At 40.5% G+C, this 15199-nt stretch overlaps 1 long non-coding RNA gene across 1 annotated transcript; it reads right to left on the minus strand.

The window, feature by feature from the left end:
- Window positions 1–5305: 5305 nt before the first annotated feature.
- On the minus strand, window positions 5306–7423 carry LOC133950656 (uncharacterized). Its single transcript, XR_009920401.1, has 2 exons — window positions 5834–7423; window positions 5306–5729 (listed from the first exon to the last, which is right to left on the minus strand). It is a non-coding gene; the product is annotated as an uncharacterized LOC133950656 (long non-coding RNA).
- Between the last annotated feature and the right edge of the window lie 7776 nt (window positions 7424–15199).

Consider the following 15199-nt stretch of genomic DNA (forward strand, 5'->3'; position numbering starts at 1 on the left):
GTGGTGGAGAGATAGAGATAAGAGGAGCAGAGCCTGTTAACGCAAGCAGCCGGTAACTCCATTTTGTTGATGAACTGTGTCAACTAAATGTGACAATACAGTGTTTCACGACAGCACAATGATCAGCGCGGCCGCTTCATGATTAGAATAATGGGTTTATACCATGCTGGAGGTTTCTGTGTCTTCTCTTCACAGTCCTGCTGACCTGCATAAACTTTAACTCATAAACACCAGCAGTCATCCCAAGTTATTTGGACCCGATCAGTACATAATAATGAAAAATTAGGCTTCAACATTTTGTGCGCGCCGACTACAACACAAGATGTGATGCACACAGCCAGGAATCAATGTTAAAGTGACCGGAGCGATCCGACACCAATGATTATTAATAACTAAATACAGGACCGTAAGTTTGTTCTCTAAATCATAACTATCCCATCAAGTTCACCGATCTGGTTACAGATACCCTGTGGCGAGATGTTGAATATTTAATATATATCAATACCTACCACCAATTGATGTAATAGGATGTTAGCGACCACCAGCGGATGTTAGGTACACATCTCCAGTTGTTTACCTTAGTGTCATCAGGTGTTTCAGCTTTTTCATCACAAGACACCCTCTACTAAGGCTTGCCCACCACAGGTTATCAGAACTGGGTGCATGTCCCTAGCCTCTTGAGGCCCAGTTGGGATCTTTTCTCCTGATTCAGAGTCACTGGCTGCAGGGTTCTGCAGTGTGTGATCTCTACGTTATGGTCTGGTGCAGGACTTGTCTGTTGATCCCCAGATCTTTTTGCAACCTGGCTGTGAATGCTTCAATGAAACCCCTGCAACCAACCACCACGGGGGGAAACTATTGCTTTCAGCCACATTGTTCTGCCTCAAATGCCAGGTCTGAACAGGGCAGCCTTTTCCTCTCATTCGCTTCATCAACAGGATCCTCCCAGGGTACTGTCAATTCTTCAAAATAGACTAAGCACAGGGTGTTGGACCAGAGTCTCAATCTAAGGGTGGTAGTGACAATGTGTGATGGGACTGGAAGACGCTGGCCCACTTCCACCAACATGTCCCAGTCCTGGTCAGTGGAGGAGGCCCTTTTTGTCCCTGTTCCCCCTCAGGAACAGTAGTTGTCCTGTGGACTGCTTTTACCGGTATTTTTGATGGAAAGGTATTGGTAGCAGTTCTCTTTATTTCTATTGTTGCTGCAAGTCATTTGAGTACCTGGTTGTGTTTCCACGTATACCTACCTTGGGAGAGACTTATTTTACATCCAGTGAGGATACGGTGAGGGAAGGATGTCATAGATTGCTCTAAGAAATATTTTTATTAATGGAGCCAGAGAGTCTGTTTTATTTAATGTTTTGGTTGGGTGTGTGGTTTATTTTAATTTTTGTCTGCCTGTCAGAATGCAAGGTGTGTGTGTGTGTGTTTTTGAGAGTGTGTGTGTGTGTGTGTGTGTGTGTGTGCGAGAGAGAGAGAGAGAGAGAGAGAGAGAGAGTATTTATTCATACGAGAGTAATATTTGTCTGATTGTGACCTTTGCGATTCCACCAGGGACAACAGGTCCTGGCAGCACAGCCTTTCCTGTGAAACTATGGAAGACCAGGTAGCGTGTAGGCATCCATCTTCCATTACTGTTGCTAACGCTCATTGACCGTAAATAAATATCTCACACTGCTGTGTTGCATAGATTTCAGTTTTTGTCACCAGAAAATAGACACTCCAGATCAGAAATGAGTTTCCCTGCATGTAGGAAATAAGTAGGCAGCCAAAGATTGAGTTTTGGGTGTAATGGTTGAACTTCACCTTCGGATCCTGAAGGGTTCTGATTGGCTGGTTCACCATGACCTATTTCGTCACTTCCTTCCATCTGTGACTTTTTTCCCTCTTTCCGCTTTCTCTCCATCCCTCTGTGACTTTTTTCCATCTTTACATCATCTATTGTTCTGTGTCCCTGCTGACTTTCCCTGCACTTCCTGTCGTTCACCCTTTACCCTGATCCCCTCTCTCTTTGCCAAAACTCTCTCTATAGGTTTAACACACCCAAGCATTGCTCAGCCATCCATCCTTTTCATTCTGATATTGTTCTCAGAATCGTCTCATCACTTTTTCTATCCTTCTTTACCCCTCTCTTTTCCTTCATGCTTCCGTAGTCCTTTTCCCTCCCTTCCTTATTCTCAGCCTCCCTCCCTTCCCCTAACATCCGTCACTCCTTACCTTCCGGTCTTTGTCATTCAGAGCTTCCAGGAATTCATCAGAAGGAAATGTTGCTTTCCGAACTTGATAGTACTGTACCGTCAGCTGTTTCATCTACAATACACATCCAGCTTATACAGAATATTGTATACTGTAAATGCTGAATGAACATTGAAATATTTTGGAAAATGCATGGATTAGCTCTGTTGCTGAGATTCCTGCATAGTAAATATTAAGCTCCAGCCCATTTCACCTTTTTGTTGTTAGCCTAATAGCTGTTACTTAATATTTAATATATAGACATGGGATTAACCTGCTCATCTAAATACAAACAAGAAAGCAAAGAACTGTAATTCACAAAACATCTAATGATTTCCTTATGCACTGCAATGGCATGTGAATAAATGTTACCCCAGCTGAGATCTCCCACGTTTATGTAAAAGTATAAATTGCTATATAGTCTCAGTTTCCCCTTTTTCTTTCAGTATAATGTTGGTTTCATCCACGGCTACATTTTTCGACCAGGGAGGTTTCAAGGCGTGGTAATAATTAATTGTGAGGTAAAATTCATTAAGTGTCATTTCAAGTAGTCAAACTGTTTCATCAAAGTGTCATTATTTTGCAAGCAAAGGTCTTAAGCTGCTTCAGCTAATTAGATTTAATGATGCCTCATAATAGGGTCTCACTGTCATGTCAGCAATCAATTTGTCAGACTAGGTATTGTATTATATTTGCTAATGGCAGAGTCAAATTTTAGAGAGAAACTGCACAATGATTGAAAAATGTGGATCAGACACACACACATAAACACACACACACACACACGAACAAACACAATGACCATGTGTTCATCATCTGTCTTAGCAAATAAATCTTGTAGGGCAGTTTGATTGTTCCTTAATGCTGGAATCAGATGTTGCACTCTGACTTGCCAACATGATCTTAATCGTCATGCTAAGCAGCTTTAACACATGATCAGTGCGGCTGTAAGCTGAGAGAATCACTACACACCCACTCCCATCACTTCATCCTTTTCACGACTCAAACGCTATGCTGCCAATTCCTGACATGTAATACAATCTCACAGCCTGCTCTTTTTCTTCACAAGGGAGAATCTGCAAATGAGGTGAGGGAGCACTTTGTATTTTTTTTTACTTGTAATTCAACCAGTCTTCAAACAAATGGTGTGGAATCTGCCAAACCCCCCAAGGCAACGAACAAGTACAATCATATCACTTTGAATATGAAAAAACCTTAAATTCAGCCTCATCACTGAGTAATGGGGAGCAATCGCAGTTTACTTGCACTATAATCAGTTTTTTTTTAGGCCCACGTTGCATGTCTAAAGAGGATTACATTTTATACTCAAATCAAGGGACCAGTGCCTGGCAGCGCAAACCAAATACTAATATTAATTTGTGTCCCCAGTCTAAACCTCCTGACAGCCAAACACAGGTGGAGGGGTCCAGTGTGATGCTTTCTCTGAACACCTCTGCTGAACCAGAACCACAATACCTTCGGGTCATGCAGCACTCTCTTCTTATGAAAAATAGATGCTCTAAATAAAATATAGATGCCCCTGAATTGGTGATACAAGAGTATATTACAAACATGCCTAAGGTGTAACTAACATAAAACTGCAATAAAGCAGCCGTATGAAATACGACCCTGTCTCTTAAGGCGGAGAGAACAAGATGCAGGTGGGATTTCTCTCCAAATACACATTTTTGTGTTCATGGAACTGGTAGATTGAAAAAAACATTAATATGTATGCGCTTCGAATGGTGCCAGGAGAAATATTTGTTGCAGAATCTCAGCTCTATGTTGCTTGAATTAGCTTTCCGTTTCCCCACATGTAGCTACATTAACGAATACTTTTGGGTTGCCTTGGCCTATTATTCTTCCAAACCCCTGAGCACGCTTAGTCCTGTGGGCAACAGGCAGGCTGGAAATGATGAAGCTCCAGTCATCAAATTCGTATGTGTATGCATTTCCAGCCTCAGCACAGCCCTTTGGCTTATTGGTCTCCTTGTCTTTGCTCAACACGTTTTTTGTTACATGATGCACTTTCTGACTCCTCTGTTCTGAAGTAGTCCATGCTCCAAAGGTTACTCTAAATGTGAACAAATATTAAGGTATAAATGATATTATTGTTTTAAAAGTAATCAAACTTTATTACTGTATCATTAATTATTTTTCCACAGTAACTTGAGTAACTGACCACAAGCAGAGCAAATCAAAACAAAAGCAGGTGCTATTTGAGTTCGGGCACAGGATTACAAAATCTGAACTTGAAAATCCATAAGTCCTGATCTTGAACAAAAAAGATGTCTTCAATAAAGATATACAAATAACCATTTGGTGTTGATACTATGTATTTGTAGTATAGATACTTTGTGATTGTTCCACATCAGCCGTCCCCTTCTTCAGGTTTCAAAAAGTTGACTTTGACAAATTTCAGACCTTTCTTAGACCATCAATTCGATTTGAGACCAATGTCACATCCAGACTACTGAAAAGAGATATGAGGGAAAGTCAGGTCTAAGAATGACTTACAAAGCAAATTAATTATTTACATTCAACATCAACATTCACCTTCACAGAACAATGTTAACACAAGGGTAGTGTTTGTTTGTCTGCTGTTGGCTTTAAACAGCAGCTTTATGTTTTTATGACTTCCCATTCTGCTTAAATTTATATTTTAAAAAGGCCTCTAATGAGAACTAAATGCACAATCCTCGAACCAGATCTTGCTGAACTTGCAGTTACCCATATCACATGAAAGTAATGTTAACGGAAACAAAATGAACTTATTACGTCTAAAAGAAACCATTAGTTTTGATGAGAGGAGACACGGCATAAGCTCACACACCACATCCTGACACACTGTGTTTGCTCTGATAAATTCTGCACAGCTTGCACCAGTGGTTATTGGTTCAATGCTGGTTTTATCTAGTAGATGTGTAACACTGTGTTTTAATTTTTTCCCTAAAACACACTTAGAAATGAGATTTAATGAAACTCTAGGAAAATATTATTATTGACCTTTGTGATGTCCTGCAGAAACCCTGTAGTTATCATTTAATGATAACAAATACAAATAAAAATAGTTTTATTCCTTTGATTTATTATACAGGAGAGTTTTAAAATGAACATTGCAATTAAACAGGACTCAGTTACAACTGGTTTACAGCAGGTTTCTGTTCTGCAGCACAAAAAAAGACAAACATTCTATCAAAATACAAAAACAAAACAAAATCAAGACAGAGACATCAATAGAGACAAGGAAAATACAGACAGCTACGTGTAAAGGACTTAAACCGTATGAAATAATGAGTGGTTTCAGGGGTAACTGTCCAACATAATGTATTTAAAAGCCTTCTTGAAATGTGTAAAGTGTCACAGGTTTTAGTGTGTAGGTGAAAACAGGATCTCTGACCATAGCTGTTTTTGTAAGCAGGTACTGAACGAAGAACATGTGTGACTGATCTTGAGATGCGATCCTGTAAAGGCACCACTGATGGAGCAGGGCTGAAAAGAGAAATGGAGCTTGTGGCAGCTTAATTTAGCAGATCTTTATTTAGTTAGGTAATGTAATGTATTTCAATTAGAGTATATATAGTTTTTTTAAGTACCTTTTTTCATCAGACTTTAGTTTCGGGCACTGACCTCTTTCAAGACTTGAGTCCATTTCCCAGTTGGGTAACTGCCATTGTCGCGGCTCAAAAGAAGATGGTGCACTGATGATAGTGGTCATGCGGTGTTGGGTCATCTCCACAGGAAGATGTGGTGTCTGAGTGTAAACTTTCCATGTATGTGCCCATTGAAGGCTCTGACTAATTTTGCAGGCACAGTGTGGCCTTGGCACAGCGCAGCAGCAGGGGAATGGCCGTGGCCTTGGCAGTGTTTAGCTGATATCTTAAGTAGGATATCCCTGGTCAAAGGTCACAAAGCACTGGGAGGATATCCTCCCCTGCTCTCTTCACTTAACTGCTCTCCCTTCCAAACCCTCAGAGCCAACTAATGTCAATTTGAGCAAGACGCTTAATCCTATTTACTTTGTTAAAATCCTGACTGTGGGGTGAAATAATTTCAATTCTCTCCACTATTGTCTCACACGGGGCTTAATAATATGTGGCAAATTGCTCCACTTGTTTCAAGATAAAGCAATAAGTCGACAGAAGAAGTGAACAAGTGAAAAGAGTCTCAACTGTTTCACATAAATCGAACTGTACGACTTCCACAGTAAATAATGAGGCTTGATACAGTCGATACTGTTTTATTCCCAGTCCCATCTGGATCATGAGTGCAAAGCCTGGAGAACTTGAAAGTGCTGACAAAAGGGGAATATAGTGGGAGAGTGGACAAGGCTGTGTACTTTCATGTATCTTATATCTTATATATATATGGTTGGATGTGGCTGAGGGGATAGAGTGGTCGTCCTCCTTCAACCTGAAGGTCGGCGGTTCGATCCCCAGTCTGACCCATCTGCATGCCGAAGTGTCCTTGGGCAAGATGCTGAACCCTGAATGGCCCCCCCATAGAATAACAAAGTGTTGCGATTAGATGCACTGTATGAATGTGTGTGTGAATGGGTGAATGTAAAGCTGTAGTGTAAAGTGCTTTGAGTGCTCATCAAGACTAGAAAAGCGCTATATAAATACAAATCCATTTATACACAAACTTACTATTTTTGTCTTGTTGTTTTTCTTTCCACCAAGAAATACTTCATGATCCATGTGCTGGCAACTCGTCCCCGCACAGCCTCCTCCTCAGCAGTCCTCATGTTGGCTCTCACACTGCAACCCCGTGGATGACATGTACCACCAATTACGCATACTAATAACCCGCTCTCATTATTTCCAGTGAGAATTTCGAGGGCAGACACACGCACAAAGTGGCACACAACCGCGGCAAGCAGCCGTAAATCACCATAACTCTGCCCCCAAACACACTCCCATTGAGCTACTGTTCCGCTCACCATTATAATAACTCTTATTGCTGTGAAATATGGAGCGTCCTTTCGTACCTGCCTTTAGCAGAAAACAGAAAGAGCCAGAAATAAGACATTAAATATTGAAGCGTAGTCCATTAGGAGTTTCCTCTCAGCTTTCTGACGTGCCATTACTCCGCATGACAGACTGGAGCCGATCCCTTCCCCTTTTGCCAGCCGCATTTCCTGAAACCTTGTCAGTGACGAAATCATCGCGTTTAATGAGCTCTCAGTCGTTGCCCCCAGGATCGCGGCTAGAGTCTGAAATGTTTACGTAATGACCCGCGGGGATTGGAATAGTTGTAATATGTTCTCTGAAATTGTAAGCACTAATGTGAACCTGAAGTTATAGACCCCTGTGAAGTCCTGCCGTGAGCCAATCAGTGATGAATACACTATGTCGCTATGGCTTCATTGAGGGTCTCTCTAATTTTGATGATTTGCTTACAACACTCATCCCCTCGCAGGCTGACCACAGCACTTAGTCTAATAAACCATGGTGAACCTGCTGAGCCGGCCTGATTGAAAGTTTGCTTTAGTCTCCTACTGTGAGAGGAAAGTGTGTGTCTGAAACTTGCGCTGCATAAAATCACTGAACGTGCAATAACGTATAATTTAACCACCACCCAAATTGTATTGTCTCTATGTGCATCTATTTAGATAAAGGGAAAAGTTAATTTCCATATCGGGGGACATTTAAAATAAACTCAGACTGAAATTATGCAGTGTGATCGTTCCCTTGCGATCCAAAAATAATGAGTCTGAGTTGGATTCTGTTCATTGAAAAACATAGTTTTGGCTCATGGTGGTTTCAGAAAACACTGTAGACACTAAACCTGACATGTTCCACATTAGATTAGTGTTGCTTGTTTAAGAATTGTAAAGATGACCAGACATTTGAATACAAGGATCCAAGAGACGGTGGTTGTTTTGTACAATACACAAACAAAACAGAAGTCGTGTTGAATTGCATTATTCATGCTTCTGCTAAAGTTAATAAAGAACAGATTGTCCTGGCAGTGATTTCAGAGCATTGCATTTTGAAGGAAAAGCTGTCAAAGCTGTAGGTTATGGCCATATAGTAATAATTTAAATGTGATAACCTTCACTGACTTGTTTCGTCCATTAAGCTACATATAAATCCGATCAGGTGGTTAACACTGTCATCGCACAGCTAGAAGGTTCTCGGTTTGAATCCCAGACTGGCCGGGCCCTTTTTTGCAGGTTTTCGGCAGGTACTGCTTCTCCTACAGTCCGCAAAAATACAGTTAGGGGTTCATTGGAGACTATTCATTTTCCATAGTTGTGAATGTGGTTGTTTGTCTCTGTATGTTGGCCCAGTGATACGCTGGCAACCATATCTCTCACCCAATGTCAACTGGGATTGGCTGGATGGATGCGTGGCACAATGATACAGTGGTCACCTTACCCCAATGCCTTTCTGTTTGGAATTTGCATGTTCTCCCAGTGTGTGAGTGGGTTTTCTCCATGTACACTGGCTTCCTCCTGTTTCTGTATGTTGGCCCTGAAATATATTAGCGACCTGTCCATGCTGTACCCTGCATCATCTCACCCAATGTCCCAGCCAAGTACCCCTACAAACCTCAAAGGATAAATGGTATAGATAATGGATGGATAGATGGATGTGCTCATGGAAAGCAATTAAAATAAGGACTCACAGTGGTGATAACTGTACAGGATAACAGGATAACGATAGATCTAAAGTGGGCAAACTGATGCAGTAATTCCACCTCTAAAATATGTATTTAAAGTTTTCTTACATTAGTCACCATCAGCTACTGGTCATTACACACTGATTTCGGCTGTAAAGTGTGTTTATTGAAATGTAGGATTGGTGCATTTAATTGCTTCGGAATCCAACTTTACTTTTATAGAAGAAGGGAAACTTCAAAGTACCAAGTTACCCAATCATAGTCCACAAACGAGATGTTATCGAAGATATCAAGAAAAAAATACTAAAAAATACCTGTCACTAGATATGAGCGACAGGTTCTGTCTACTGCAGCATTTTGTGTGCAGTATTCTAATTCTAAAAACAAAGATTAATTTGAAAGATGTCTTGATTGCATACAAATTCTGCTCACACAGAGGCTTGTTTGTTCTTCTTCTCGGTGATTTGACAACAGGCTGGGGCCAGAGCTGAATTATTCGCTCTGATTGAACATTTAGAAAGGGGTGCTCGATTCTCAGCTCCTTCACGTCCAGATGTGGTGACCTACGACAGGAAAAGCACTTTTTAGCTGGAGTGCATGGAATGTATCAGCGTGCACGTTTGTCTCTTAAATGTTTTCCCTCTCTTTTTTTTTTTCAAATGGCCCACCAGGAGGCAAGTCATCTATTCATGCTGAGAGTCAGTGCATGGCTGAAAGAGAGAGAGAGAGAGAGAGAGAGAGAGAGAGAGAGAGAGAGAGAGAGAGAGAGAGAATAATAAGGAGGTAATGAGAGAGAAACTGCAGGAAGAGTGGAAGCGGGGAAGGGGAGGATGATGGAAGTCTGAAGACGGAGAGAGAAAGACAAGCACAATTAGATATGCAGAGATATGCCAGAGAACACTGAACCTGGAGCAGCTGAAGAGAACGATACCTTCAGCGATTTCCATGTTACTACACTGTGCCGTATCCCTGCTACGCAGACAGCTCTGCAGGACAGAAAGTGTTTTATTCATGCGAGAGCCGTCACCAAAAAAAAAAAAAGGTGCTGGGACTCAAGGCTGTTCAGGCTGATGCTCAATTATTCATCAAGCCCAGAAATGTATCCTGATTGAAGTTGCTTTGAACTTAGGGCATCATTTTTCACAGCTGGTTATTTATTTATTTATTTTCTCTGTCTGTGTGATGCGCCGCAAAAACCGAGCGTCGTTTCTCCACCCACCTCCCCTCCCCTTAATTTTTACAAATTTCAATTATTTATAATGCAAAAATATACTCATGCTAAATGAAGCCCTCATAATGCCTTAATAGCTGGTGAGCTTAACCCAGCTGCTTGTGCATAATATTTCCACTTTTGATACGTTGGGAAATTAGGTTTTTATCATTTGACATATTATGAAGTGGATGTGAAATGTTGCAGTTTGGATTTCTGTTTTAACGTAGGCACTACGGCTGTTATATCTCTTTCCATATTAGTATTATTCTCATTACTAGGACTATAAATTATTATATCTGGCAAAGAATGTTTTTGCCCCCTGTTTGTTGGTTTTGTTAGCTTGATGGAATACAAGGGGACTGTTGGACCTTGGCAGCAATGAGTGCTTTACAAAGTACCAGTTTATTTGAATTTTTTTTATATTATTATGTTTAATCGTTGGTCTGTGTCCGAGGCGGCATTTGTGAGACACTCTTTTAGCACTTTTCACCATCTGAAGTATTTCAACTCCAGCAGGCCTGTCAGGAGACGATCATATCCATTCTGTCTTGTTACTTTCATCCGAGCTACGGTCCAGATAATGCACAGTTCTTTTGGTTTGTTGGGAGCCGGCATTAATTTGCTGCAGCCTAAGATTTATTTCATTCCATTTTCTTTTGCCACAAACACTTTTCATGTACATTTCTGCTTGCCTCAGGGGAATCTGAACTCAGTTTACCCAGCTCACTTTGCTCTGATTCCATGCTGGTTCGGGTGTCAAACTGCAGCTCTGTGGACCATGATGCCAGTGTCAAACATGCCTTCCCTTCTCTCCCATAACCACAACCCCCCCTGCATGTCTTTCTATACTCTCTCTCTAACTCCAAACTTCCTCTCTCTCATTTTCTGTCACTTTCCGTTCTTATTTCCCCTCTAATTCTCCATCTTTGCCCTATCTTTCCGAAGACAAGCTCTGCGGCTGCTTCGGCAGGCCGGCTCTTATTTCAGTGTCGAATGTAAATCCCTGCCAAGTCTGCCGCTCTGTCCCAGCGGTGGAATATAAAAGCAGGACAGTTCGTGTTGTGTCATTTGAGAGACGAATGACACAGATTCCTCCAGCGTCGTGCAACCAGACCAGAGGCCTCCAATTAAAAGTCTGTTTTGTGGCCGGGTTGCGTGGCTTGTTTCGGTGTGTTCACACACTCGTAGGCTGCAGCCAAGCCGTCCAAGGACAGAGAGTTTTTCAAAAAGTGCACTCCAAAGTAAATCTCGGTTTCCAGTCCTCACTTTGTGTTTAAATTAAATTCCAATTACACTGAGGTTAGGATAAAAAAAGAAACAAGTATATATCACTGTGTACAGCGGTTTATTTAACCTACATAACTTAGAAAAACCTTCTAATTAATTTTGTGTTTCCCAAGAGTGAAGAGTTTTGTGAATGTGCCGGCATTTATGATGTGCATGTGCATGTATGTTTGCATGTAACTATACTTTATAATTATCTTTATAACACATATGCTCTAAAGACTGTGTCAGCTCTGCTAGAGGTTGCACCTTGTTGCAAACTTGTAAGTTGTTTACTATCTTCTAGACTGAGGAGATATCTAACATTCATCGCCCGAACCTCTGACATTAAGGCGCGTCATGTAAAATATTAACTTGCTGCCAGGAGGTAAATAAGTGCCCCTCGCATGCTTGTTGGGACCAATCAAAAGTCTGGGCACAACACATGAAAGCCTGTGACTGCTTGCAGCGAGTCTGCATGGGTGGGGTGTTTGTGTTTATTTTTGCATACATAATACAGAGTTTATGTGTTTGCTCATTTCCCACTTGTTCAGAGAGTCAGTGCACATGCACGTGTTTATGTGCAGCTTAATAAACCTGTATCAGAGAAGCCACGAGCACCCTGGGGCACCCTGCTGATCTCCAGAGCCACAGGCCCCTGCGGGTGCTCCAGCTTCTATGAGATGAAGAAAACATGGATATTTCAAATAGAATTGCCACTCTGCAATCTTAAACATGAAAACATGCCCTTGTGGTAATGTTTAATTCCCAGCATCAGTTTGAATAAAGTGCAAATTCACATTTCCCCAGAATAAGCAGTGGCTTCTCAGCAACAAGAGGATCCTTGTGTTTAATAGGTTGTTGTTAATTTAACAGAGAACTATCACACTCATTTCCAGCTCTGTATTTGAACTGTGTGACTAAATGATTAAAAACAAAAGATCCTAATTTATCTCAAACTGAGATAGGAAGTGACTCAGCCTGTGATTAAAACTGACAATATTAGCTCAGACACTGACCTGCCTAACGTCAGGAGCCGGCTGGGGGGGCAGCAGCGCACCGAGCTCTTGCTAGCACCCCCCTCATCGTCATCAGTTTGGAGGATCTCCAATCAAGAAAGAAAGTAGTCTAATCTAAACTGAACCAGAATCCAATTGATATTCAAAAAAAATCAGACCATAATAATCAAAGAATGAAGTCTAAATACTAAAAAAATTACGAACACCAATGGTTATGAAAACAGAATCTCCTTGGCAGAGATACTTGACTTATTATTATGATTATAAAATGTATGTGTCATATTAGAAGGGGAATTTGTCACCTGCTTTAAAATGAGGAATTTTATCTCAAAAGCTTTTTTAATTATTTCGTTCAATCATGACTTTATTCTGATAATATCTAGATTTTCTTTTTAATTACAGCTTAAATTCTTGTGATGTTCTGACCTTGCTCTAAAAATCTCTACATTTTAAAACTTCAATTTGATACTTGTACTTGTAGTAATTTAACATTTCTGTATTTTGGGGATTTCTTTTCCCATGTTAATACGGACAACTGTCACTGTAACATTATATGTATATGACAGAAAATAGGAAAAAGCATGATAGGTCCCCTATACATCAGTCATATTGCAATTTGTTTTATCATGGGAATGTTCAATTAAAAGGGTTACAGTTTTATTTGTCAGCTTCGGTAAGTGCGTTAGCGCCAGAGTGCAGGTTTTATCTCAGCAGTGCCTGCCTGATTAGCATATTCCATCATGTTAAACAAATAGAAGACAATGAGAGCCGTAGGGATCAGGGGCACACTCGTGCATGGCATACAAAGAGATCAATCTGCTTCCAGTGGCATGCAAAGGCCCGTTGTCGGAGAGACTGTCATTGGCTATGCATTAGAGACTGATGGAGTTCCTCTGTTGTCAGACTGACCTCACCACCCACAGTGCACTCGCTAATACTGTTGAGGAAAGGATTGTGGCGCTGCTTCTTATTATAAGAAAAGTATTTCTGGTGTTCGTCGTGCAGAATAAATTCCTAATATCCAACTGAAAATAAAAAATATATATGTATGTAAACAGCGTTTCAAAGGCTTGATGTTCTTATTGCAGTACCATGTCCACCTGTCTTTAGAAACCTTGCGTATGCCTGCTAATGTTAGGTGAATTCTGGTATTTTAGCATAACGTTAGCTGTTATTTATTTTTCGCTCATCGACCTTCTCTATATTCCATCACATTACCATCAACTGCACTATAAGGGACTTCCCTGTTCTGTCCAAGCATAAACTGGTCATAATTTGCTGTAAGTCAAGTCTGTCGGTGCGGCGGTCTGAGGAGCAAAGTCATGGAGCTACTTTTAATTAATTTGATTCAAATGCTCCATCTGTATTGAACATGGGTGCAAAATAAATCAACAGCTCCTCATCATGCTGCCTATTTAAAAAAACATCCTGCCTTGACAAAGGAGTTAAGGGCTTGTGTTAGATTGTGTGCATGCATGATGCATGTGCACATGCTTTTCTTTTCTTTTCTGTCTCTTAAGCACTTTCTCTCTGTTCATCTTATCTCGCCCCGTACAGTACAAATGCAGGCAAGATATTGTGCTTATTGTTTCCATAGAGACAAAATAAAATGCAATAGCTGTGAAATAGCCCTCTCAGATACTCAGCACAACTCATTCTCCGATATTGACCCAGGAAATTACCTCCTTTATTCACACAGGTGCCTATATTAATTGACTCTTCACCACCTTTTCACGGTCAATAGACAGTCACTGTTTTCTTTGTTGTGATTGCTCACCATATTTGTTGAGGCAATAATAATTCTACAGCTGGAGTCATAGCATAATATCAAGGGGTCATATTGCATTATGAACACTGAATGTTCTCCTAATCAAGTTTTTTATATCACAACTAGATCAAATGAAAGATATTTGTCATTGGTGATGGTGCCACAGAGAATCATCACGTCACGCTTTTCTAAAGAGCTGTTTTTTTTCTCATTTTGGTTTTCACTCTTCTGTCCTAGTTTATTCTCCCTGCTTGTATTATTCTTGTTTCTCGGGAAAACATCTTTGTTAGTAGGCAGGCGTCAGGTTTTGTAACGAATAAGAATTCATGAATAAAAAAGACTATATTTTGTCACATCCATTTTCATCCTGCATTAAATTATAATTGAGCAATTGTGCTTTTAAATGTGTGTATTGCTACCTATGAAAAGAATCTGAGTACTTATTCTTTCCCTGCTCTCTCTAATCCGGCACTAAGTTACACACAGGAAATATGTATGGCATTGAATGAAGACTTTGGCTGTGTGATACGAAGCATGCATCGCTAGGTTCTGCTTTCTCAGATTTGTGTAATCTTTACAGAAGCAGTTCAGGCATTTATTTCATTGCCGTCATTCTTTCCAACTCTCTTTTCAAAAGGAACCGGTGGCAAGTTGGAAATACCCAGCGAGTTTTTACATGGGAAATATGAATCCGCCTCAGTCTTTCATTGTATGTCAACTGGCCAGGTAAACAAGGAAACAATCTGAGGTAAGGAGCTTTCATAAATACATTTACAAAAATGTGCACTTAAATCCAGACACACATACTGACTGTATGCAGATAATTACAAGCCCCTATTTACTCATAAACAACAGGAAGAACAGGTGGAAACATTGGAACAACAATGTCTATTTTCCATCCAAGGATTTAAATAGCAAATACAGAATTTTGAAAAGTCCAGGATACTGTCTTATGGAGGATACTCATAGACGTAGACCATCAGTTCCATTTGATTTCATGGGTGTATAGATTATTTTTTAGCTTGTCCTTTTATTTTGCACAATGTGATGATACTTATTTAGTCAGCATTTC

The sequence above is a fragment of the Platichthys flesus genome, chromosome 3 (genome assembly GCF_949316205.1).
Source record: "Platichthys flesus chromosome 3, fPlaFle2.1, whole genome shotgun sequence".
In the NCBI taxonomy this organism is placed as follows: Eukaryota; Metazoa; Chordata; class Actinopteri; order Pleuronectiformes; family Pleuronectidae; genus Platichthys; species Platichthys flesus.